This window comes from Bombus vosnesenskii, unplaced genomic scaffold, assembly GCF_011952255.1.
Source record: "Bombus vosnesenskii isolate JDL3184/JDL3185 unplaced genomic scaffold, Bvos_JDL3184-5_v1.1 scf7180000013265, whole genome shotgun sequence".
Lineage (NCBI taxonomy): Eukaryota > Metazoa > Arthropoda > Insecta > Hymenoptera > Apidae > Bombus > Bombus vosnesenskii.
The window spans coordinates 7135945-7161585 of NW_022882925.1; the positions used below are offsets into that span (position 1 = coordinate 7135945).

Sequence of the window (25641 nt, forward strand, 5' to 3'; positions counted from 1 at the left end):
TCTCCTTAACATTCTTTTCTACTTGCAATCAAGAGGGAAATGTGACGTTTTCGGTTGCATAAATCACTCTGTATAAAACATTCTTCAAACATAAACTTTCTAAATATCGTTTAAAAAAGTAGTGCATGTAAATGAAACGCCTGTGAGGATCCAGTCACACCTGAGATCTCTTTTTTTCTTTTTTTTTTTACCCTGCGACGCAACGTTGAAGTAGCAATTGACGACGAAGTCGAGCATAAAAAAGGAACTTTTCTTAGGATGTTGCCGGTTATGTAGTATGCCAGGAGATTCACAACTGTTGCATTCGTCTTTGTTCATTTTCCTACCCTTGTTTCGCGTTCTTCTACCCCCGTCTCGTTCTTCACCCTCTGCGAAAAATACCATAAAGAGGAGAGCACGCGTCGTGCTAGCGAACGAGAGAAAAAGAGAGAGGAAATGAGAGATGGAAAGAGGGGAGAAAGGGAACATCCCGACGTCGTGCGTCGCGGTGGACAGACCGTGCGCGTCGAAGAATCGCAAGAAAAGGCGAGGGGCGGAAAGCTACGCAAACGAAACGGCACGAACGACCGTGAGCGCCCTCGACGAGCGGTGTTGGGACGTTGAGCGTCGCGGCGCGCCGTGAAAACCGAGGGACGACGGCGTTCGAGTCAGTCTGCGTCCGCCAGTCGTCGCGACGTCCTCGCATCGCTGTGACTTGCGCCGATTCTTCGTTCATACGTGAATATCGCATATAACGAGGGACCGACGTCAACGGCCAAAGTCTTTGCAGGATATTCTGTCTGCAAATTCGATACCATTGAACCACAGTTATATTCGATAGGAACATATATCGAATATATTTTCGGAGGATCCGATCTCACGATTCAAAAAGAAAAAAGAAAATTAAAAAAGTAGGAGCGACTAATAATTTTGCTTTGGAACTACTTTCGTGCAAAGAGGGGTGGTTGGATGTACTTTTAAAAAATATATTCGAGCAGAAGACAGGACTGTCCGGAACAGTCGCGAACATCGCGATTAGTCGCGATTCGTCGTAAAGTGCCACGAGGACACTGATCGAATTATCACGAGCGTAATTAATCGATATACGACGGAAGAGTGTTTTCACGGGGGTTGTTCCTCTGGCGGATCCTCCGCTTCAATCGTAAAACACCGCTGATTCGCCATTCGATCTTGGTTACCTTGTGCTAGTATTTCGTTCTTTGTCCCTGTTTCACCTCTTTTTTCGCACCTGTGTATCTATGCCAGCCGTTGATTTGTCACTACACTAGGTGAGAGTGACATCAACCGAGAAGGAAAAGAATCGAAGGAGAAAAATAGAAAACTCGAGTCTACTCGTGGACCTCTTTTCGATTTTTCTCTTTTATTTCTCGCCACCCTCTTGAATCACGAACGAGTTTCTATGCGCGCCGCTGGATGGATCGTCAACTTTGATATTCAACTCGATATTTGTCGGCAATCATCGTTCGGTAAGTAATTTGAAAAGTCAGACATTCGCATACCTCGTGTGACCGACTCAGCGTTGCGATTCATTAGCCTCGATTAGCGTTTAACTTGATTTTATCCAGATTTTTATTCTAAAGTCTTTCGTTGTTTCTAGAATTATTCAAGCTATTGATTATTCCCCGTTCCTGTTTCTACGATGGCTTAAAATATTTACAACATTTACAAAAGATAATTTTGGTTACATCTATATCCTAATATTATAGTAACATTTTTTGCAGTGAAGCTGCCTGAAACCAAATGTTATATTTTGAAGTGAATATTATCAATGCAAATCTATTTATACGTTAATTTTCATCCTCCATCGGTGAAAACAAAACCAAATAACAATTTGCACATTATTGACGCATATCGCCAAAGCAGCGCCAGTGCAGTGTAGGCGGTTAAAGAATTTGTTTTCACGATTTGGATTTTCGTTTTTCTCATTTTCATATATTTCGCGTGGGAAATATTTAGATGTGAAATGCTTTTTAATCGCCCTCGCGTTATACCAGAATCGTTTCGATTTCCGGAATATTTCAATCCCATTTGTTCGTTCGTCCGTGTATCGGTATATTGCTCTGCTGCGATGCACGATTAAAAGAATAGACTCTTACCGTTGAAAATACGAGAATTGCGTCGTCGTTCCTTGAAAATCTCGGCGGTAGTTAATGCGTGATCGTTACAGGAGAATAACTAGTGTTGGATTAATTTTCACACAGGCACGCGGTATGCTACTGGATTCAAACAATTGTAATTAAATTCTTTGGATGCTAATCACCGCAAGCACTTGTGTCTCGTGCAAATGATATTTAAATTAGTACGCGGCCTGTATATTAATCGTACCAAACAGGGTACATTTTCGTGACGATCGTGCTACTTCCGCAATGTTGTTAACTGATCCTGCAACGGTAATAAATATTTTTCCGTAATTTACATTCTCCGTTTTTTCTTTCGTCGCTCTTGAATATGTTTAGCAACCGGGTGGCGCGTTGTTGATACTTAACACGGTTCCCGTGAAAGAAAGAAAGGGGTTCATAAAAATGCACCACGATCCATTGTCCGTGTCTGTTATCATGATAACAACGCGTTGTTCTAGAATAATAAATCGTCGAAATTTTCTCGCAGCATGCGCTATATAAAAGGTACATTATCTGTGATTTTTGTGGATGGGATGTTTAGAAATTCGTATCGCGACGAGGAGCAGGATAGTTTTCATAAATATGAGGATACTAGAAACGAAGATAGCAAAAGTGGATAGTGAATAAATTTTATTCATATATAATATAACTCGCGATACGTAGTGCTGGGAAATATCGAATGTATTGATAAGCTGATTAATGAAACGGAAAATCCGAGCGGAAGATCGAAGAGTTCGTTACATGGAAAGATCTCCTTGACGTAAATATAAAATCGTGGCTACGATATAGCAAATAAAAAGATCAATGGGGAAAATAATTACGAATAAGCGTAACATATGGTCGTTTAGTTTCTTTCTGTCAATGAAAAATTATTATTTCACGTTTCTTTATCGTTGTGTTTGTTCCTTCCTTCACCCGACCTGTGCATTCAAACGTTTCATTTCCTCGTTGCTTCTGTGCGGTGCAATCTTTTCCTTTTTAATTTTCGATGAGTCGGAGTATTTCGAAATGAAGCTGCAACCGATAAAATATTTTAAAAGTATGAAGAGTGCACGCTGGTGAAACTTGTCTGCCACACTTTTGTAGTAATTTAATCTTTTTTCGCTTCGTCATACGATGGTTTCTCTTTTGCAATAACTGTCCAAGTATTTGAAGGACAGTTCATGGAAAGGAAAAATGAAGATGTTGAAATTAATGATATTACCTCAAAGTATCTTTGCATAAAAATTTAGCAATTAGTTTGATTAATTTTTCTCGTCTTTTGCTTTATTTCATATGCATAGAGGGTGTTCTGTAGTTGGTGATAAAATTAGAGGGTGATCAACGATATATTTCGATAAAGTTATAGCTATCGAGCAAAATTGAGGTCTAAGTCGTAATTAAGCGAATACGTGCTAAGCAAATATTTAAAGTCGAATTTCGCGGAAATTAGGCCTCGTATGAGAAAATGTTACTCTAAATATTCGTTTCCTTTCTTTATCTCCCGGTTATACCATCGATTTCACCCACTGCGTCTATACACATTATAATTTTAGTAGATGTTTGCAAATAAATCCGAGTAACAAGAGTGGCTTCGTTACGGTTTTATAAACGCGCGCGAAGTTTTATGGAGATTGGTTCGCTTGGTTTGAATTCCTTCCTGCAACAGAGTGCAGACTCTAAATAGACAGGAGGTGAGAAAGTTTCTAAATGATATCTACCTTGTAAGTTCATAACGAAGAGGGTTTCTACCCTCAATCATAACTTACAAGTTATCGGGAAAAGCAAAGGAGTTTTGTAGCCTGTTCAGGATTACAGCAGTGCCAGGCTTTCAGGAGGCCGTCCTACTACTTTTATTTTCTTATCTCTTACATCTCCTTATCAATTTTTTATGAGACTGCTTGATTCTAATTGTTAGACGTAATTCCGTGACGAAGTTACTTATTGCAGTAACAAGGAGTCATGAATTATTAATACTATCGACAACGTCTTAATCGTTTATAAATTCAGGGAAACAATATAAATTATTAATAAAGGATACGATCAGGAAGAAGACGAGAGAGAACCTTCGGTATGGTAAACGAGGGAATGTTACGAATAGCTAAAAAAATTGCTGGAGAAACATTGAACCGAAATAGATACCGTTGTCAATACTTAACATTTTTTTCATTCGATCGATATATGAATGTGATGCGAAAAAAATATCAAAACGTAGTGTAAAAATCTTCTATTATACGTATCGTACAGATTATCCCTTATTTTAAATTGGCTTAATAATGGAACGAAAACATCGATATCGATAACCATACGCGAATATATTAAGCTGAATAGTACTCGAAATTTATGCATCCATTGCGGAAACACATTAGATTAATCACTTATTAATGTATAACAAATATTCCACATATATTCCCTTCAAGGAGAGGAATGTATACGAGCCCCGTTGCGTGAAATATAGTAGATACTATTGCACTAACGCCCAACAGACTGAATTGGTTTTCAACGCGTTCAATGCATATTACCCTAATAGATAATTTATCTCCTTAATCACTGATTTATACATGTAACATCAAAGCATAATTAATTAAATAATCATTCATAGGCAAATTGAAAAATTCCGTGATGCTTACCACCTCCTGTGTTACGTTATGCGATCATTCATTGCGTCGAACGTTTGAAACTTTCTTCGATGAATGTAAAAATTCGCAGTAGAGAAATTCAAAAGAATGAAAGCTTGTTCGGCTATGTGTGAACGACTCGAATGCATTGCAACATTGCACATTATGCAGTAACGTAGAGGGCAAAAAATAAAAAAAAAAAAATTACGTGTAGCTTTTATATAAGGGAGCGCGTTTGTAAACAAAGCAGCTCGGTTTCTAAATATCGCGCACGTAGTATTTGAGGAATCGAGCTTGTCGACATGAAACGTGTTGGATTGTAAACAGTCGACATTTTCTGTTTCATTCGGCTGTAGACGCTGGAGCATGGTTGGGCACGTAGCTGGAGCGCGTAGAGAAAAGTGACGGGCGACGTAGTACATATGTTAGTGTGAAAGTGAGCCGAAACGAGCGACGAAAAGTGCAAGCTGGCAAGCCTACGGACTTCTCTTTCGATCTTTGATATCCTGTTCGTCCGAGAAAAATGTAAGTTAATAAAAAAAACATTCATGTCACTGCGTGCCGGATGAAAATGTTAACACCTTTTCGAGTAATCGGATAAGGAATCGAATACATACTTCTGCAATCAATTTAAGCTTCGATGGTGTTTATCGAAGTGAAAATTACGATTGAAAGGTGGTAACATACTGTCTGAAATGATGTTTCTTGTGTTTGAACGTAACGAAGCACTTGTCGTTATCTTTTCTACTAATCGATTGTAGTAATTCCTTAAATAAATAGCTCATAAATTAGCTAAATATTATTCTTGTTAGCAACGTGGAAGGATTTGCATTAGCTAGTTTAATTAGGAGGGTGTAGAGTGTATATTCGAGAACTTTTAATTAGAATAAGTTCGGTAATTTCTAAATTCCATGTACTATATTTATTTCGGTATTTGTTTTGAATAATCTATGCAACATACATAGATATACACACTGACAAGAATAAAATTGGTATCGTAGCATTTCTAAAAAATTTCGTGATCGCTCAGCACCTCGTGTACGTTGCATAGACGCGATTCTTTGAAGTCTTGTTTTCTCTGGAATCAATTGACGTATCGGATTGAAAGAAAACATACAGGGTGGCCTAAACATTAGCCATCACGATTTTTCAGGCGCTTCCCATAGCCAGGCAAAGGAATGTTTCGAATAAAAATTGATCAGTTTCCAATCGATTGTAAATTGCAATATTATGAATTTCGAAAAAAGTTTTATTTCGACGAAAAGTTAAGGTCGTCTCTATTTTTTGTAACGGAACGGTACATTTTTTAATTGCCTACAAAATAGTATTAAACAAAAGTGGTTAGTTTAAAAGATATTTTAACTTTAATGTTGTGAAACTTATCGCATGAAAAACAAGGAAAACATAAAAACAAAGAAGTTCCGTGGTATTTTTTCTTCTCTTTCATATAATAAGTTTTACAATATTAAAGTTGAAATATTTTTTTAATTAATCATTATCCGATCCAAGTACCTCAATGCTTTTTTATAGAGAATTAAAAAAATGCATCGAATGGAATATAAAAAAATGCATTGTTCCATTTAAAATAATAAAGGTAACTTTAACTTCTGATCGAAGTAAAACTTTCTATCAAATTCATAATATTGCTATTCGTGTTCGATTGAAAGCTGATAAACTTTTGTTCGAGACACTTTTTTGTCCGGCTATCGCAAATGCCTGAGAAATCGCGCGGACTGATCTTTAGACCACCGTGTATATTTGTCAAGGGAATACGTATTTCTCTGTGCTCGGAGTGTATTTGCCCTAAATTTTTCAGATCGTTACTGCATTCTACTAGATTGTCCGAAAAGTTTCTTTCGTTTTATGAGGAAATAATAAACGCGCAACATTTTTTGTTTTATATTATTTTGTCGAATTACGTACGATCTATTTTGTTCTGTTGAGATAAACATCGCGACATTTCACAGACTTGGTTTCACGTTTGTATGAAGGTGCATTGTTGTAAAAAAACATGTTTGCGAAAGAAAGACACTTTCTGGACAACCTAATATATTCGAATACGTATTAGAAGATATTTCCGCCTATCATTCGCATAGCATTGTCTCGTTATATAGCAAAGAACATTTATTGCAATTTGAAAGTAATCATTTTTATCTATCCGGGTCGACCGACATTGCCTCAAATGAAATTTTTCTTCCGCAAATTAGATTTATTCAGAATGGCTGAACAATTGCTTCGGTCAAATCATTTATGGATGGGAGTAAGTATTAGTATTTCAAAGTTGACACGGCTGTCGAATGAAAGCAATCGATGCAGTAAATTCTATACACAAAGCGTGTTTACGCAGTAACGAGAAGTGCTTCCCGTTTTGATCTCGATTGTTTGAGATATTGCGTTCAAAACATCGATAACTATTGTTACATTCGATAAAATATATCCATTGAAAATATGTCTTGTACAAAGTTATTCGAAAGTCACTATAATTTTATATATATTTTTTTTTCCTCGAAAAAGAGCAATCGGAAGTACATCTTTTATATTGGAGAATAAATTAGGCACGCAATATCGATGAATTTGTAAAGTATTATTAGATGCAATTTATGTCCAAATAAATAACGTTAATTAACATACAGAAGAAGAAACGTACGCGTTAATTATCGTATTTGTGAGTCTTGCGTATCTTCGACACGAATGTTTCTTAAAAAACAAAGCTTGACGTTTGCAATTTATTTTGTTAAAAAAAATCTTTTCGGCTTGCCTGCGTACTTTTTAATATTCTACTGAAACATTTCCCGTTTGACGAAAAAGCTCTATTGTATCGTTTTAAAATCGTCAAACATTTCTGTATGTGTTTTTTTAAAACTATTATAGAACAACAACCTTGTTGTAATGTCCAGTGTTACGGATAATTAATTAATCATTTCTATCGATATACATGATAACGCGTTTCACGATTGGTAGGCGATTTATGAAAGATCTGTTACGGGGGTCACGTCCATTTACTAATTAGATACTATTGCTCGATAGTGTAGCAACTTTATGGCACTCATTAGTCACATGCGTGTGGAAACATTAGCCGTATCGGTTTTATCATTAGCAGAACTTTTGTTTTACGTGTTATAACCTCGAAAGAGGAAAAGAAATACTTTGATTTTCTCTTCGTACGTATAATTATGAATATCATAGTCAGTACATTTTAATGGAAAACATTGATTGATAGATATTTAGTTAGCAAGCGGATCTCTATTTTTATTCTAGTAGATTTTTAAAAACAGATCCGTTTAATCAATTACCATTTTGTTCCTTTTTCCTGTAGTTTCGGCTATTAATTAGTTTTATCTAGTAACATGTAAGAGCATATATCGTTCACGGTATTAATTTCGATATTTTATTCCTTGTTTCTAGAATGGCAGACATATTAACATTAATCAAACAGAAATTAATTAACGAAACCTTCGCCATTATCATCGACTTATTTATTTTATATTTCGTTCTTGCATCAAATACACTGATGGCCAATTTATTACAAAGAAACATTAATTATTAAGGTAGAATAAATAAGTTCGCAAATAAACGTTATTCACGCGCCGCTTGAATCTATAAACTCGCAATACATAATTTCAGAAACGTTGAAGTTTTGCTCGCCGTTACGTATTTCATGGGTTACCATACCAATTCAGGATATTCGCTTCTTTTTTAATTCGTCAAAAAGCTATTATACAATTTATCATTCTGATTGTTCTTCGTTGTAAGTCCGATGGATGTATCGCAACTTTTCGATGTGTGGGCCCTTACGCTCTGAAATCCAACGTGTTAGTATGGTTTACTTTGAAAAAAGCTTTCGTGAAAGCTTGTGCTTGGATAAACCTGAAAGCAGCACGGGACGTAGTCATCTTTCAGGACTAGCTCGGCAGCAAAATTGCCAAATGGTGTTTCTCGTTTCGACGCCCACGGCTGCAAAAAGCGATACGTTTGGATTGAAATGATCCATTGTATTGCTTTGTATGCGAATGCTGCCGCGCAATGCAAATATCTGCTATTCCTACATAATTTCGTTTCACTGCGAATAATGATGTGTCATTGCTGCTATTTCGTGTGTCGCCCGTGCCGTTCCTGTAATATTGCAAAAAAAAAAAAAAGAAAAAAAATATTAACAGAATACATGTTCAGCGTTAAATATTTATATAGCCACCTGCGTGTTTCCGTGTACGACGAAATTATGCGTGTGCATTTGTACGCAGAACGCGTGTTCGCCTGCTGATGTATGGACAACTTTATCGGAGATCAACGGCTTATTACTACATTTAGATATGGAGGTGAAGTTTGTTTTTTTAGATTGGTCCGAAAACATCTCGCAATCGCAACGATAATTAAAAGTACCAAGAGCAAATAGAGCAGCGTATGTATATTGGGCGCGAGGAAATATATGCAAACGTAGGTAATAGGAATGCGTAAAGAGGGAATAAGGGTGGGGAGAAGGCTAAAAACGGGAAAGAAATAAACATAGTGAAGCGGAGTGAATGAGGCACGGGAGAAGCGTATACGCAAAGAAATAAAGATGGAAGAAAATATAGAAAACCTGAGGAGCGAGGAGGGGCAGAGACAGAGAAATAGAGAAGTAGGAGATGAGGATAAAGAGAGATTGGGGAAGAGAAAGAGAGAATGATCCCAAAACCCAACGGAGTTCCTGGCACCACGAAAAATAGGGCTCTGGAGCCCTCTTACCATTTCCAAGTTACGAGCGACATTACCGACATATCCCGCATAACACAACGGTGGGCAAAAGTCGAGGATAATCGAGGAAAATTCCGGCGTGAGATAGGTCAATACGAAGAAGAAAAAAGAGAAAAAAAAAAGAAAAAGGAAAAACGTAGGGAAATTGCAGTGACCGGCAACTTGTGTGTTTCGTCAGTGATTGAAGGAATCAAAACGATATTGCGCCCGATATCATTCTGCGTTCCCTAGGGGTCATAACTATCATTTGCCGATGACATATGATCGTAGTAACTCTCGTGTTTAACTTAAGAGGGGGAAGATTTCTGAAGCTACGAAGTTATTTCTTTATAAATCGAGATATTCGAGCAATTACACGAGTTTTGTATTATCGAACCTGTATCATTTAAATTGCATACTACGGTGTATATACCCGTAAGTAAATAAATAAAATGAATTGCTATAGAACCTCGCTGCAATGTATTATAGGTTTCGAGCGTTTGTTTTTAGACGTTTATATTTATGATTTTCTGTTCTTAGTGTGACATTCCCAATTGCGTTTGAACGTAAATTGTAAGGTCTTGTTTGTTAATACGATTCTACATCATCCTAATTGTGCTTGGTATTCGGATTGCATTAATTTTTAACTTGGTTGAGGCGATGATGATGGATTAACTGAAAAGTAGCCTTTCATATATCGTTCATTTAATTGGACATCGAAGATTTTCAACTGCGAAGCAATAAATTTCCAGGCGAATGTGAATTATGAGCACGTAAAATTTTAATCCCCTTATGATGATCGTTTTGACGCAGCATTAAACGGAAACAAGATTATTACAAGCACCGATGATCGGAATTGTTAAGCGCCGTTATTAATGACTCCTCTGAGGCCGAGATAGAACGCGTATCCTTCCAAACCGTCAGTGTAACCAAAAAATAACATGCAACTTTTGAAAACAAAAAGTTATTCGAGTAATTACGAAGTGTCATTATTATTATGTAATTTATTTACGTGTCCTTTAAACGATGACCTCGGCAGTCCATCAGTACGATAAACGTTCCAGTTGGACAAAACATGTTACTTCACGTAGAGCTAACACAAATACTAAAAAAAAAAATTACGGTATTGTGTCGTTAATCTACGTATTGGTACAGATCGCGAAGTTTCCATCTCGCTGTATGTACCGATTACATTTAAAGATTACGCGGACTTCTCTATGTATCGAACTGTTCTACATTTTATCCTCTTGGCAAAATTTGTACAGTGACTTTGTTGCATGAGAACGCTTAAATGCAAACTTATTGTAGCGAACGATGTAGAAGATTCGTTTCCATTACGCGGAAAACTGCATACACATATGTACACGCACACAGAAGAAAAGAGAGAAGGCTGAATATATCGGTTTAATCATTCATATGTTATATCGGGAAACGTGAATGAATAAAAAAGATAGGAAATGGTTACAGATTGACGCGTCTAGTCGTTCCATTGAATTTCCATAATATCAGTAGAATATCGATTCGCGTGAAAGACGAATTATGCTGACTTTACATTTCTAATTATTAAGTAGAATATTATTATTATTACATTTCTTTTCAATCGCCAAAGAGATAATCTTCTGAAATATCAGAGAAATATCGTTCTTAATTTTCAATTGGGTTATTACCGTTATTTATTGAGTGTTATATTTCCAATTCTAAATCAGCGCAAAAACTGGGAAGCAGGGATCATTTCTCAGTGTTCTAACTCGAACAGCCGCAAACATCGCCCCCTTCTAATCTTAACTACCTCGTTCAAATCCCGCCAAGCTGCGGTAACATTTATCTCCATTCCTTTTCCTTAACTGTATCATCAGTTATTTAAGCACCGCGTACTGTTCATCAAATCCGTGCCAGAGTGATAGCAGGATTGCGTGGGCTGCAAGCTCGTCGCTGAAACGGCCAGGCGATATTACACAGAGTCTACTCGATTTTACGCGATGCATTTTAATCGCCAGTTTAAACGTTACGACTTTCTGACAGCCAAGTTCAATTACAAGTATCGGGCAAGTTTTACGAACAAGTTTAAAGAAACCAACCCTATCTTCGCTATTTATTTCCTCCTCTTTTATAGGTAATTTGAAGTGGCCGATATTTTTCTCGGCTTCCTCCTGTATCGTGTCTTTCGAAGGTTTCGATGAGTTTTTGAAAAAGATTGAAGAAGAGCAGATCGTAGACACTTATCGTAGGCTTCTTCGGGTCACGATATTCGTTCGCTGCTCATAATTAAGGTCTGGAGACACCGAGTATTTTCTATTAACATTCCTGGGTAACCCAGCGTACTCAAAATGACCGCAGCCGGTACGGTATGTTGTACTATGGCCATTGCACGTCGTAGACACATTTCTAGCCAACGGGAATGTCAGGCGGATGTTCTCTCGCTTCTCCTATTCGTGAACCGTTTTCTATTATAGAGAGGAATACTTAATTTTCACGGTCGATTAGCTTCTCGCATTCGCGACAACTTCGAAAGTATTTAAATCTATTTAGTCGATCGTGGAGAATGCGAATGGGACGGAGTTGGTGAAGAATCTTTCGCTTGTATTCGAAATTTGTCTCCCTAAGAATTTTACTAAATCGTAAGCAGAGAATTTCCATGGAGACTGTTAGACGGTGTTCATTCTTTTTCTTCTCTTCTTCCTTTTTTTATGTACGAAGGAATTGTTCAGTTCTCTTTATCGTTCCAGCATCGTAGATTCTAGTAGTTTATTCCTCATTTTCTTATAAAGAAGATGATTTTCGAAAGCTTGTTGTTTTAATGGAAATCAGCGTAAAAAGGCTAGCACGACCGAAATCTGTCAGATTTATGAAGAATTACTATTACTGGACTTGCGAGTAAAATAACCACGTTACTGTAGTTACGTGCTAATAACATTACCCTGTTGTAATACGTAACTAGCACTTGCATAACAAGTTCCGAACCGGTAATAACTAACTTTGGTTGTTTAATCATTTTCGAGATAGGTTTAATAGCATTGATTGACTTGAAATCGATACGTTATTAATGAATTATGAGCAGCGAATTAAGTAAAATCCAGCAAGGAAATAAGGTGTCGTTATTTCGAATTATTACATTAAACAAAATACACTATGTTTGGCAATTCTCACTCATGCTGTTATTAATATTCGACCTAGTCTATCATCTCTTATTGTTTTTTTTCCTTGGCAGTTTGAGAAATTGCATTTTTACATTGTACTGTTATTCGATCACAGGCTATAAATTTCGAAAACGCGAGGTGGATGTCTCTTCATCTTCCGTAAAATATTACAGTCTATCTCGATCGAGATTCATATCCATATTTATCAAAATAACATGTTACCATTCGAAACACGCGTAGAAAAGGACGAATGAAAAACAATCGTTTATCTGTGGAGTAATTGTTAAAAAGTGAGATCTTCTCTTAGCAAACTATTATATGTATATATGTTCGCGTTAGATTTCAATAATTAACAATTGTTATAAATGTAATTAAAATAGAGCAATCGTTTCATAGAAAACTGACCGCACAGAATGGTATAAGTAGGTCGAACATCTTTCTATGCTCGTTCGGCATGAAAATACGTACTAAACCGGCAGCGAAGTCTGCATATTTTACACTTCGATTCTTGTTACAGTTCGACACCAGAATGTGACATTCGCCTTTTCGACGACCTATTCGCTTATCGTGCTATAAATTTGATTCACTTTGAAGCGTGTCTTGCTCTAGAATATCAGTGACACGAGCAGTGATATAACCTATGTATAAGCAGACAGTCGAATTCTCAGTTTCATGACATAGCGTAGCTACTAAATTTGAATCGTAAAAGAGATTTTATGTTTCTGTCAAAGAATGAATGGCGAAAGAAAGGAAGAGGAAGATAACAATGAAACAATCATATTTTAGTTTTCGAAATTTTGTTCCCTATTGTGTTACGTTACTGATTTCTAACAAAGTACGGTTCACAAATGGATTGATAACGATGTATCTACGTATCTTACGATCAATTGTATTGTTTATCATGTGGCATTGATTTTATCAAATGGAACGTTTCACTCGTTTTAATGTCCTCCTATAACGATTCATTGCGGCACGCAACAAGATTGAATTATGTTTATCAAATTTTCGATATTATATACAAATTTATTTTATATTACAATATCATTTTATATGACACATTAAATTATCGTTGTTGTTATTTACCGTAAATACACTGTATTGAAATAATGAGCAAGGCAAACAGTGCGAAGCAAAGTTGGCATCGTTTATTCGTTGATACAATGCTGGCCGCTATAAATGCTTTTTCCTCTAGAAGCATTTTTATCGATCCGTACACGATCTTTCTATAAAATTCCACGTTGCCGTCGTTAAATCAAACAAAACGTTATCGCGGCGCTCGAAGAAGATAAATCAGACTTTTCGACAAATCCTAGGAAGTACCGAACGATTATTTAGCGCGGAAAATATATCTCGAGATACGGCCTTAAGTCAGCTAACGACACACCGAAGATTTCCGCTGTTTATACAGTTGTCGGAAAATTATGAGAAAGTTCCAAAGTGAAATCCGACTATCTCCATGTCTGTATTAGCAAGTATCATCGTTAGTGGGATAAATCGTGTACGAATTCGTAACTTATCGAGTTTCACAGGTATCGTTTGAAATAAGCGAAATTTAGTAGATTCATCGTGTTTCTTACTCTCATCCTATTCGGATATCCGAGATAGATCTATTGTATAAAAATAGACGTATAGAAATAAGTTTATGAGCATTTGATAAAAGAATAACGGATAATTGTAGGTATTACGTATCTGTAACATTCATTTATTTTCACCAAATAAACATATGAAAGAAGAGTCGCGTTACTTATGGGACGAGCTAATATTTATGAGTGTCTGGAAGCGCGTTTCGCATTAGGTTTACTTTAGGTTTCTTTTGGGGAGTCGCATTAGTTTCTTGGCGGTGCACGGGTGCCACGGTATTTCGTTTTAACGAGATGTCTCTCTTAAAAAGTTTCCTCCATTAAAAGTGTGTAATTGCAAGTTCTCCCTTGTTCGTTCGCATGCTGCAATTCCGCGTGTTTCAAAAACACATCTAGCTTCTTGATGCTAATTGGAATTATGCCCGTTTTGTTCCATCTTGGCTCCATCGTTGTACAGCCAGATTTGCTTCTGCTCGTTTTTCCTGCCGTATTCAGAACAAACCTAGCCCGGTCCCATAATTACTTTTTATTACGTTCGATTGTATTTCCGATGATTGGACGAAACCCGTGGTTGTATTATTGATTTAATAAATATCCGAAATTAGACGTTTGTTGCAGGGAGTTTAGGGAAACGAAATTGATAAAACTGGGATTTGTATATTCCAATTAACGGTCATGTAATTATCGTAATACCATTATTTGATGGTATTTTAATTAGAAACATCGTATGCAGCTTATCTCGGTGATAAACAGTATTGTATTATATATTATTATGTCGGTCAATGTTATATCGGTTATCATCAGATCAATACGCTATGTGTGTTATTGGATTCGCGATAGGATTAACTGGAACAGGTTAAAACATGTTGAAAGTATTTGGTCGACTGCTAATGTTCTTAAAGGAGACTCTAATTAAACCTTTGCACTATAATACTCAGTCACGGTTATGAAAAACTATGATCGTATTATGCTCGAACTCAGTGTTCTGAAAGCGAATAGTTAAATTTAATAAGCGCAGCTACGGAACAAACTAGCAAGCTTGATCTCTGATTATTGGCAAATTCGAATATCGTTCGTGTTTTCCGAGATACCAAATTTCCATCGATCATTGAAATCGCGTAGGATATTGGCACAATTCGAAAATTTCCCTGTACATCTCCGTGGGCGAGCAACTGCGGTATATGGGAGACGAATAATATTCTTAAAACTCTGGGCGAATCGAGTATATCTCGGTGCAAAGAGGATTTGCAAACTCGAATGAAAGTTTCTCAGCTCGTCTCTTGGATCTCGACAGTGATCTTCCAGGGAAAAGTTTCGGACCGGTGATCGGTGATTCGAAATTCTGTCGGAAACCGATAGGCAGGAGTTACATGGGCGCATGTGGATGGATACGTAGTTAAAATCAATTACAGACAGTGGGGAGAGAACAGACGTTTGTTATTGGTCCAAACTTCGATTTGATATCGGTTCCGTTTCCGAAGAAAATCCAACTTGGGGATACCAAGTTACTTTCCGTAGTAAAGTAGGGATCTTACCTTCCATTGAAACTAAGGTACATTGTTCGTTTATTGTTGGCGGAGTTGTTCTAATTGAACCGTATAGATTTTTGCTATTCGAATTTACGTAGCGAAATTACGTTTGAAGAAACGATGATAAAGGCTGGCAATACGAAAATCTTTAGAAAGCACGGAGAAAAATCTTGTTGCGCGTGATAATTGTTCGAGCAGGGGAGAAATCCCATTGGCCTGTCTTGTTTCGTATGATTATTAAAACAGACGGCGTGGAAAGTTTTTTAATTTACTTCTCGGTAAATATAAAGTATGTTGCGTTGCGAAAGTTACTACACTTCCACTTAATTTTCGATCGATCGGCCGACGAGATTGCCTTATCATTCCAGCGCTTGGTCCCAGTTCATTGTTCATACACGCAAGAAAATCCGAGAATTCGCTTTAATTCGAACGTAACCGAACTTTCCTCTTTCGAGAAACTCCCGTTCTTAAGCATACGAACGCTTCGTTGCAACGCCTTTCGAATAACGCCGGATATAGTGCTGTTTCAGCATTTAGTGCTTATAAAGTTAAACACTCGTCTTACAGTTATATGCATTTAACATTTAACACCGCGATAATGACCGTAGTTTTATAATTGAACCACCGCAGAAATTGTACAGATATCTTTGCGTTTTGCGTTACTATTACCTACTGCTATTATTACTACAGACACGCACATGTATACACATGCGACGGCAGGGAAATGTTGCACCACGATTCCGTTCAAACTCGAGTCATTTTTTCCATAGAAATGTTTCCACGCGCGAGCAAATATACGTTATACGTATTTACAGCACCGATGATTCGTTTTATCGTCAGGGAGGAAGCATATTTCATAATATTTTCATTGATTTATATATTTAGGCAGAGCTCGTTCTTCCGCATGGTCAGTACGATCAGCAATTTTTTTTTTAAACGGCTCCGAAAAACAAATTCGCTGAATAGAGAGATTTCAAGCGTAATTTAAAGGATAGACACAGTAAAAATTTGTTCGTAATAATGCTTATCTTCGTCGATGAATACGCGCGATATTTTATACTGGCTAAGTTAAATATCTATTTCCAATTATGCGCGTTTAACGGTATAACGAGTGGAATCCCATAATATGCACGCCTCAGAATTTCATTTCACTGTGTCCTTAATTAAATCGGAAGTTTCGGTGTTTATATATTCGCCGAAGTAGTATGGTTAAACGTTCTTTGAATAGTTAAAATATTAACAAATAATTAATAGGAACGATATAATCAGTGTACAGTCCGAAGCACGGACAGTCGATAGCTTTCAGGTGTCCGTAAAATGAGGTTAAACGTTCGAATACGACGCTATTTAAACGCCAGTATCAATATCGATATGTTTCTTGCTCCGTGTCCTTTATATCTCGTCTAAATAAATTTGTTCGAATTAAGGGAAACTTAAAATGGGATATGTTGCAAAATGAGTAGTATTTAGCTATCGGACCAGACACGATTTTTCCGAGTAAAGTAAAACGGAAATAATAGGTCCTCGTTTTCGAGAAAGATGATTTTGAAAATCTGTCAGGGATACGTATATATATAGCTTGTTTCTAAATCTTCTTGTATTACTAAACGTGTCCAGTGTCCTAGATTTGTATCCTATCGTTTATATTACTCTGCTATCAGGCTGTATCATCAGCCTTTTCCATTCTGTAAGTATTCAATTAAAATAGTTTTCTAATAAGGCAGATGTAGCAAAACATTTTTCTAAAATTTCCAATTGTATATTTAATTCCGGAAAATCTATAATTTCTGTTATATTCTGTGTGTTACAGGGGAAATTATTAAATTCATAGCACCATGTACAAATTATCTGTCCGAATGACCCCTTTGAAATCCAATTTAGCATCGTGCAGTCCCGAATCTGCATATAGCGAATAATAATCAGGTTAGGAACGCCTCGAAAATATTACGAGCTATCAAGTGATATCAATTTATAAACTTTCCGTGAGATTTTCCTTTGTTTAATAAACATCTCTGGCAATTACAGCTTGGAAAGGACGTACAGGCATACCAGAAACAGTGATGTATCCAAAGGAAACAGTAATAAACAATTTCGTAAAGTTCTTTAGGCATTTTAGTAAGTTAAATATACAGGTGGTATTTTCGTAATTACATAGGAAAGGCTGGTGGTTGTATTAGGTAATAAATTAGTGCATGTGGAATCGCGAGTGTAAAACGCGAGGGTAGAAAACATAATAAACTGGTTTTTTTTCGATGGGAAATTTAGGAAACGTTGGAAATCTATTCCCGCGAAAAGCCTGTATTTTGATGTTACTCAAACTATGCTCGATAATAAATCAGTGTCAAGGTAGTCTTGTAGTGGCCGTTGAATCACCGACAAGAACGACATTTACGATGACAGATGACGTGCAAAATTATCTACAACATCGAGAGAAAGAAATAGACGAAAAGACGACGTGGAAAGAAATTATGGTCAACCGGAAGCGTAAAATGACGATAACAAGAACAATTTGTAACCTAGAAACGATAGGATGAGAGAATAGCAATTTTTATAATTACAGAATGTTTCGTAAAAAGAAAGGAAGAAAAGAGTTTAATCGATTTATATTTGCGTGTAAATCTCCGTCGAAATCTTATTCTCTTTCTCGATTGTTATCTTTTAATCGCCTACGATTTATGCACAAGGCAGTCACCTCAGTTATTTCATCGTACGCACATTTCACGTTAAAAATAAGCGTGAATCGATGTATGCGGGATACGTGTGTTGGTCGGTTTAGTCATAGGTACAATAATACATGATTTCACAGTTCTTCGAATTTTCTTCGCGAAACGTATTGTGCGGTTATGAATATTCTCAAGGATACAAATTTCTTCTCCTTCCTAATATAATTCAAAATTGTTTAAAAAAGTCGTCTACCGATCACTGATATCGCATTCCAAAATTTTATACGACTTTTCCCCTCTGCTATCATTTTCCTTGTATTTCTTCTAAAAAAATGGACGCATGACGAACGCCAGACTCTTCGTAAATTAACCCACGGCACATTCGTACCGTGTGTTTCGTGGAAATCTAATTCGAACGTTTCTGATTACACTGGCGCGTATTTTCGGGCGCATTAACAAGAAGCTCGAAACAACAGAACGCAACAGAATATACGTACGTAATAGCCTTTTTACGATTCTCCCGACTCGAATTTTCGTGCAGGTTTGCCAGCGAGTAGATAACGTTGAAATTTTGTTGGCGAATCGCGTGCAAAAGTACATTTGTAAGCGACACCGGTAGTCGCCGAAAAAGAAGGAGAGGGAGAGAGAGAGAGAATCTGAGAGAGAGAGAGAGAAAGAGAGAGAGTGAAAGAGTAAGAAAAGAGCAAGAGTCGATCAGGAGGGACGAACATCTCGTTGGAAGAGATACACCGTTTACTTAAGCGCTCTTGAGATATCGAAAATGGTATGTACACACTATCGATTGCTTTACATGTATATAGAAGTGCAAGCTGTACGCTGAATGCTTCCGATACTTCAGAGGACCGGACAGTTATTGGTACTTAAAAGAAGAGCATCGGAGAACCATAAACTTGGGTGTTCGATGGGTGGCGGATGGGGGAACGCGAGGAGTGGGTAGAGAGGGTTGGAGTGAGTAAAGGTGATTGTGGAGTAGAAGATGTCTCCAACGTGTGCAAGGTGCATCTGCATTTAAAGTGGCTGTGCTTGGCAGCCACTCTTCCTCCGTCAAGTCAGAATCACGCGTGCTTTTCTGTGTGTGCTTCGGTATATCCGCATTCCTTCCTGGAATTTCGTTCGCGTAATTTCTTTCCCTTTCCTTTCACTCCCGCCTCCGCCGCCTCCTCTAACGGTTGTATTTTTCCCGTATTGGATATGAGACCTGTTTCTCTTGCGTTCCGGTTCGAATATTTTTCTTCGGAATTTTTAGGATTCCTTGATATGCCGGGAATACGAATCGTTGGTTCAACGATTAGGAACGAATACAGCAAAGGAGAAAGCGTTAACGATATCCTATTTCGGTTTCAGGCGATTCATCTGTCAATTAATCAAGATTTCGATTTATCGTCTCAACCTGTTCGAGACGCGACGTTTCGTGAACGCGGAAATAAGAAAAAAGAACAGGCGAAGCTCTCTCATTCGTTTCCTTTGTATTAATTTTGCAATCTGCCGAGCAAACTGCTTTACATTTGAGAATTCTTGTCTGCAGCTTCTCAGGAATATCGCGCTGTATCTCTACGACAATATCGTAACGAGTAATTCTTGCTTTGCGAGCGAGACCTTACTTCTCATTTATTTTTCACGTAAAACGCGTTCAATTTTGTAGAGAAGAATTTTTTACGCGTTTCTAGTTGATGTGCTCTTCGTGGCTCTCTAGGGAAACGTCCGCAGCGATTGCATCAAGGGATACTATGGTTAATTAAAGTCGTAAATTAAGCATTGCGCACTCGTGGCCGCACCATTGCAAATATACTAGCTTTTTTACGTTTACGAATTCTCGATTTCGATATCGTGATAAAGATATAGTCAGATTTTCCAACGATCCTTTTCGTTCATCCTATTTCACGACGTTTCATCTCAATTAAAGATGGCAGTACTTCCGGAAAAAGGATGTTTTCAATTACATACGTCCAACGCCATAGAAAAGAAGATACGATAATAAAATAAAACGACTCTAATGTCAGGGTATTTTGGTTATTTTGAAAAGTAGATTAACGTCGTACGTCTAGCATCAATTTAGTTAATCTCGCGAAGCATAAGCTGCCTTTGTAGGTAAAAAAAAACTCGAATGACGGAAAAAATGTCGCGACGAGTTTATACGCTTTGAACCGCGATCCCGCAATCCCCAGCATTTTTACGTTTGATAATCCTGCAAAGCGTAGTGCGCGAGCTGCGAAAGGTCGACAAACTGTTGCAAAGTTGAACGCCGGGGCCGTGAGCTAAGCTGTATCCGTAACGTAAGGACTAAGGGTCTATTGTTTGTATTCCCATGTGTGTATGGTTTCTTGAAAAGCCAGGCCCATAATTTTAACGTTTTTGCTGCTTCTCTTCCCCTACCCCTTTTTTCTTGCCATCTCTCCCTTTTCCCTCTGTTCTCGTCTCCGTTTCTCTTGAGCCTTTATCATTCGAGACCAGGATGAAAGCGCCGACCGCATGAAAGCCCGCCTTTTTGCCCGGCGAAATAAAAATTACCATGTCAGACATAAACTGCTCTCTCTTTTTCTCTCTTCCTCTCTTTTATTCGTTTTTCTCCCCACTCCTAACTCCCCTTCTTCTTCTTCTTCTTCACTATACTATATTCTGTACTCCGTAGGTCTTTTTTTTCGTTGTCTCTATCATTCCTATACGTGTCTTCGCTCGTCCTCTTCAGGAAAACAAAGATTCTCTAGCTTGTGTTTCTCTCACGGAGCTTTATTAACGCGGTATTCAAACTGTAACGGGTGCGAGGATTTTTAGTTGCGTGTACATACACCTTCGAATATAAATAATATTCGCGCACGTCGTTGGCGCACGATTCTTCGGCCCTTTACACTTTACAGAGAGCAGCTTGCTCGTATATACTTCGCTATCTTTGAAAAATTGCTCTCTTGGTCCAGGGTTTTCTTTACCTTGTGATGTAGTTGGATTTCCAGATGGGTAGATACTCTCGGAGATTGTGAAAGTATCTTGGTGATCACCGGATGCTATTAGCCTCGCATTTAAGATTATTTTCCTGATAAATTCGAATATGATCATTTGTAAGATTTGCGCAAGAAGTTACCTTCCTTTAGATTAACAGCGTTTCTTGCATCTTTTTACACGCTTGTAAGCTTCAGATTTAGCTGCGGATTTCAGATTGAACTTCTTAAATGTTAAACAGGAAGATATGAAAGTAACTGGAACAAAAACTATATCATGTCGCTTAGGGAGTTAAGGGGAAACGTAGGTTTAATGAAAATTCGATGCTTACGCGTGACAAGACCGTTGAAGCTTCCTTAATTTTAAAGTTACTTTATACCGGCGGTATTTCGTATGATTTTCCTTCGTTTCACGCACGCCTTTGAAAATGGATAGATTATGAAACGTGGACTGTCGCGTAATCTAAAGTTATGGCGACTGAGCCGACCATATCTTAGTTTGCAGCAGATTTAAAATTGGTTCTCTCTAGAAATCCCATCGCAATTTCCCCACCTCAGGTACTTCTGTGGAAAGTCAAACGGTATTATACTCGGGCGAAGATTTCGCGAAATTTAATTAATTTTATACCAGGAAAGGAACGTGTGTACATATGTGTGTTTTCTTTTCGTTGATACCGCGGGAAGAGCGTTTCTTTTGTAAAAATATCGTTTGCGCTCGCTGCGAACGTTCAGTTCGCCTTTTCGTTCGACATCCGGCTTTAAAACAGAACTTCGCGTTAGATACGGATGAATTGTGCGATAATCTCTGCACGCGGCAAATCCACGAAAAGCTTTAAAAGTTTGCCAAACTCTGGCGAACTTAGTCTTCCGAGAGTCATTAATACTCGTGTAAATTTTTAACGAGCATCTTCTATCACGGTCGCCAAAGATGTGTAGAATAGACTTTACGCTTAATGAACTTTTATTCACCTCGAAGAATAAATTCTCCGTTCTGTTCCAACCAAGTTTCACCGAATGATACGTCGAGTATATATTACAATTGGAACGCGCAAGAGTCGAGCCGTAGTCAACCTGTGAGTGCTGGGTTCATCGAGACAGTTTGTCGGACTATTTAATACTTAATCAACTACTGTCACACTGTTAATATATATGACAGTTAACGTGTTAAAAGATATCTGTCTGCGATCTAACAGTTCCACGGTAGCTTTGGCAATCCAATAAAGCGTTAAATTGAAAACGCTAATCTATCGCTGTTTTATACGTACATACTTCTTTCAATGTGTCTCGCGATTCACTGAATCATAGTTAATTGCGAATCATATTTCACGCGATTCACGCCCGAGGTTTCAGATCTTTATCTATTCAATTTTATGCCGACTCCCTTGTCCGGAACACGTAAACTTTGACGCCTCAGCAATTTTACGATCTCGCTATATCGTCAACTATGCTATAACATCGCTTCTGGCGTACAGAAACGACGATGGAAAATAAGAAACGAGCTGGTGAACACACACAGATACACGCTAGAGGACCCGCGTGTACACACGTCAAGCGAGGACCGAACTTAACGCTTGACTAAACCGGGTTTTCTTCTCGCGACAAGGAAGAAAACACGATGCCTGTTTTACCCTTGCTTCCGTTACCCAGCTGATGTTCCTCGTCCTTTCACTCCTTTTTCTTCAGCGTTTTCCTCTCTGTCTCTCGCGGCTGCTTCGCTCTTCCAAGAATCCTATGAATATTTCAACGGTGGAACCTCGGCAGCAAGCTTAAATCATGTATGTGGGCACACACGTGTTTGTATAATAAGTAAACACTCGAAGCTTTGATTTCACTCACCACGTGAATTATTCGACCCGAGACAATGAGATTCTGAACAGTTCTTGCAGAACGGCGTTAGTTCGTTGGCTTGTCAAGAGGATTGTTGATTATTCGATTGATTTTCTCGTCCCGAGTTGGTCGAATTCGCGTCCATTTTCACGTTGGAGGTTTTTCACTGTACGTCGGATAAATTGCTTTGTGATGATGAGTGGCGAATAGAAAGGGGTGTAATCACCTTAAAAGTGCTCCATAAAAGAGTCGTCGTTAGCTGAATGACCCTACATTCACCTGGCCATATTATATCCGCTCTTCGATCAAATGCTCATCATGTAAATTACGCCGCACTATACTTTGTTATTCTATTAATGGCGCGGAGAGACGGAGCGAAACTTCGTTTTCTTCTTTTTCCCTTTTTAGGATAATTATTTCGGTTGCTCGCAAATATGGCAATCATCGGTTGGACGTTGACGAGGTCGAAGCAAATGGTGTAATTTTAATACGATTATCTTATCAAGGTGATAGAAACGATGTCGGAAGAATTAGAAGGAGGAGGGAATGAAAAATACACGAAAAATACAAGTAGAATAGGAACGTTCGAAACGGCCATGTATTCTTAACGAATTAATTTTCAAAGAAACGGCTAATGAAGTTTCACGAATGGCGAAGGTTAGAGGAAAATTCCAGCAAAAGAGTCTGACGAACGCTTCGTTATACTTACATTTCGCGCGATGCATTCAGATAGCGGTAAACGCTATTATAACGTGGCTCGTTACAGCGATCTCACGTTATCTCATAAGACCAATTTGCGAAACGGAACAATCGTAATCGAAACAAAATTTATTCCATCGGGGAATTATATGGCTCGATAGTACTAATGCCCGCTGTTACCGCGGTTGTTTTATGAATATCCGTTGTACGCGAACTTTATTATAATTATCGGCGAACGTTGCTATGAAAATTGCAATAAAATTCGGCCCGCGATTAATTAGATCGGAATGCAACCGGGTTGATAAAGTAAGCGTGTTCAACGTGCTTCATATAACCCGATAGCGGAACGGTGGAACAAACGGTAAAACAAATGGTAAAATGAACCGCGTCTCACCGATCTTTTCCAGAAGTAGGAGGGTGAAATGGAAAACCATAGTGTTCGCGGGAACCGCGAACAGCCCTCGTGAAACGCTACAATACGCCTCGTTATCTGGCAAGGCATATTTCGAAAACGAATCGTGACAGTTTCCAAGCGTTGGCGTTTATTCGATCGCATCGACACGGTCGGGAATATATAGGGGAAGGGGGTGGAATCGAGTATTGTCCATAGGTAATAAACTTTCGGCTAATCGAAATCTGGTGTAAGCGGCATCGCATTGTGCATTCCTTGTACGCGGAGATTTGCGTAGCCGGCTTCGAATTTCGCAGGCTGTCGCTATGCCGGGGCATAAATTGCCCCTTTGTGTATCTTCCGGGATTGTGTAACAGGTTGTTGGCAACGTTGGATACGCAATGAACGACTTTGGGGGAGAGGGGCTGGTTTGGTGGAGAAGAGCGAAGAGAAAGGATGGAGAGGCCATCACCACCGCTGCTGGATACAAAACACCGTTTCGCTGGGCCGATTGCTTTGTAACAACAACGACATGTAATTAGAATGCGCGGACGGCCGCCATGTTATAGTTAAACGCAAATGAATCAACGGGGAAAACAGGAAGAGAATAACGAAACGATGGCTGGCCGAATAAAGAGCGGTGGTGGCTCGAAATGCACACAATTACAGATCGATATCGATGTATGAACGGGACACTGGGGTGAGAAGAGGGGGAGGGGCCACGAGGATGGCAAATGATTCCGCTACGCGAAAACAGAAGCGGCTTTAACGAGCTCTCTGCGCCACGCAGATAGCTATGCAAAATACGTTTTCTCACGTGCGACGATACGCCCGTGCTCGCCCTCGCGCTCAAACCTACGGCCGAGGACAAATTGACTTTGATATAGAAAGGAATAAAAGCCGAATGAAGGAACGAACGAATAAAGCTTTGGCTGCTTCGGGTCAAAAAAAGCTGAGTCCGATGTTCTTTCTCCTTTTTCTTCTCTTTCTTTATTTCTCTTAGCTCCGTGCAACCCAGAAAAGTTATACGGTGAAAATCTCCAGGGAAAATTGGCCGACCGTTTGCATTCCTTCAGCAACCAAATTTCCACCGGTTCCATTTCCTCGATGTGCGCTACGTCAAACACGAGTCGCCCCGTAGCAACTTCGGCTGCCAATGACGTCGACGAAAGTTTGTTGAGGCAGTCGAGCAACCAGTGAAGATTTTCCTTCCGTTCGTTCCTTACGATTTCCTCCAACGATCTCAGTCGTTCGTCTTCCGAATGATCGATTAGTCAATTACGGCTATTTATTTATTTCTAGAAAGCTGAGAGCTTAAGGAATGCACAGAGCGTACTCGATCGACCTCTCTCGAAGACTTTTCCATTCCCTCGGGAATTCGAGGATTATGCTCGTCGCTTGCCGCTCGATTCGCCAATGGTTAAACAAACG

General features: G+C 38.5%; 1 protein-coding gene across 2 annotated transcripts in view; it reads left to right on the top strand.

Moving 5' to 3' along the window:
- Positions 1-622: 622 nt before the first annotated feature.
- Positions 623-25641, top strand: part of LOC117242966 — a 245041-nt gene continuing 220022 nt past the window's right edge. Inside the window, exons 1-2 of one of the 2 annotated variants that reach the window (XM_033510038.1) lie at positions 623-1466; positions 5074-5242. The gene's annotated coding sequence lies outside the window, so the exon portion shown is untranslated. The remainder of the gene's footprint in view (positions 1467-5073; positions 5243-25641) is intronic. The other variant, XM_033510039.1, reaches the window with a different exon arrangement.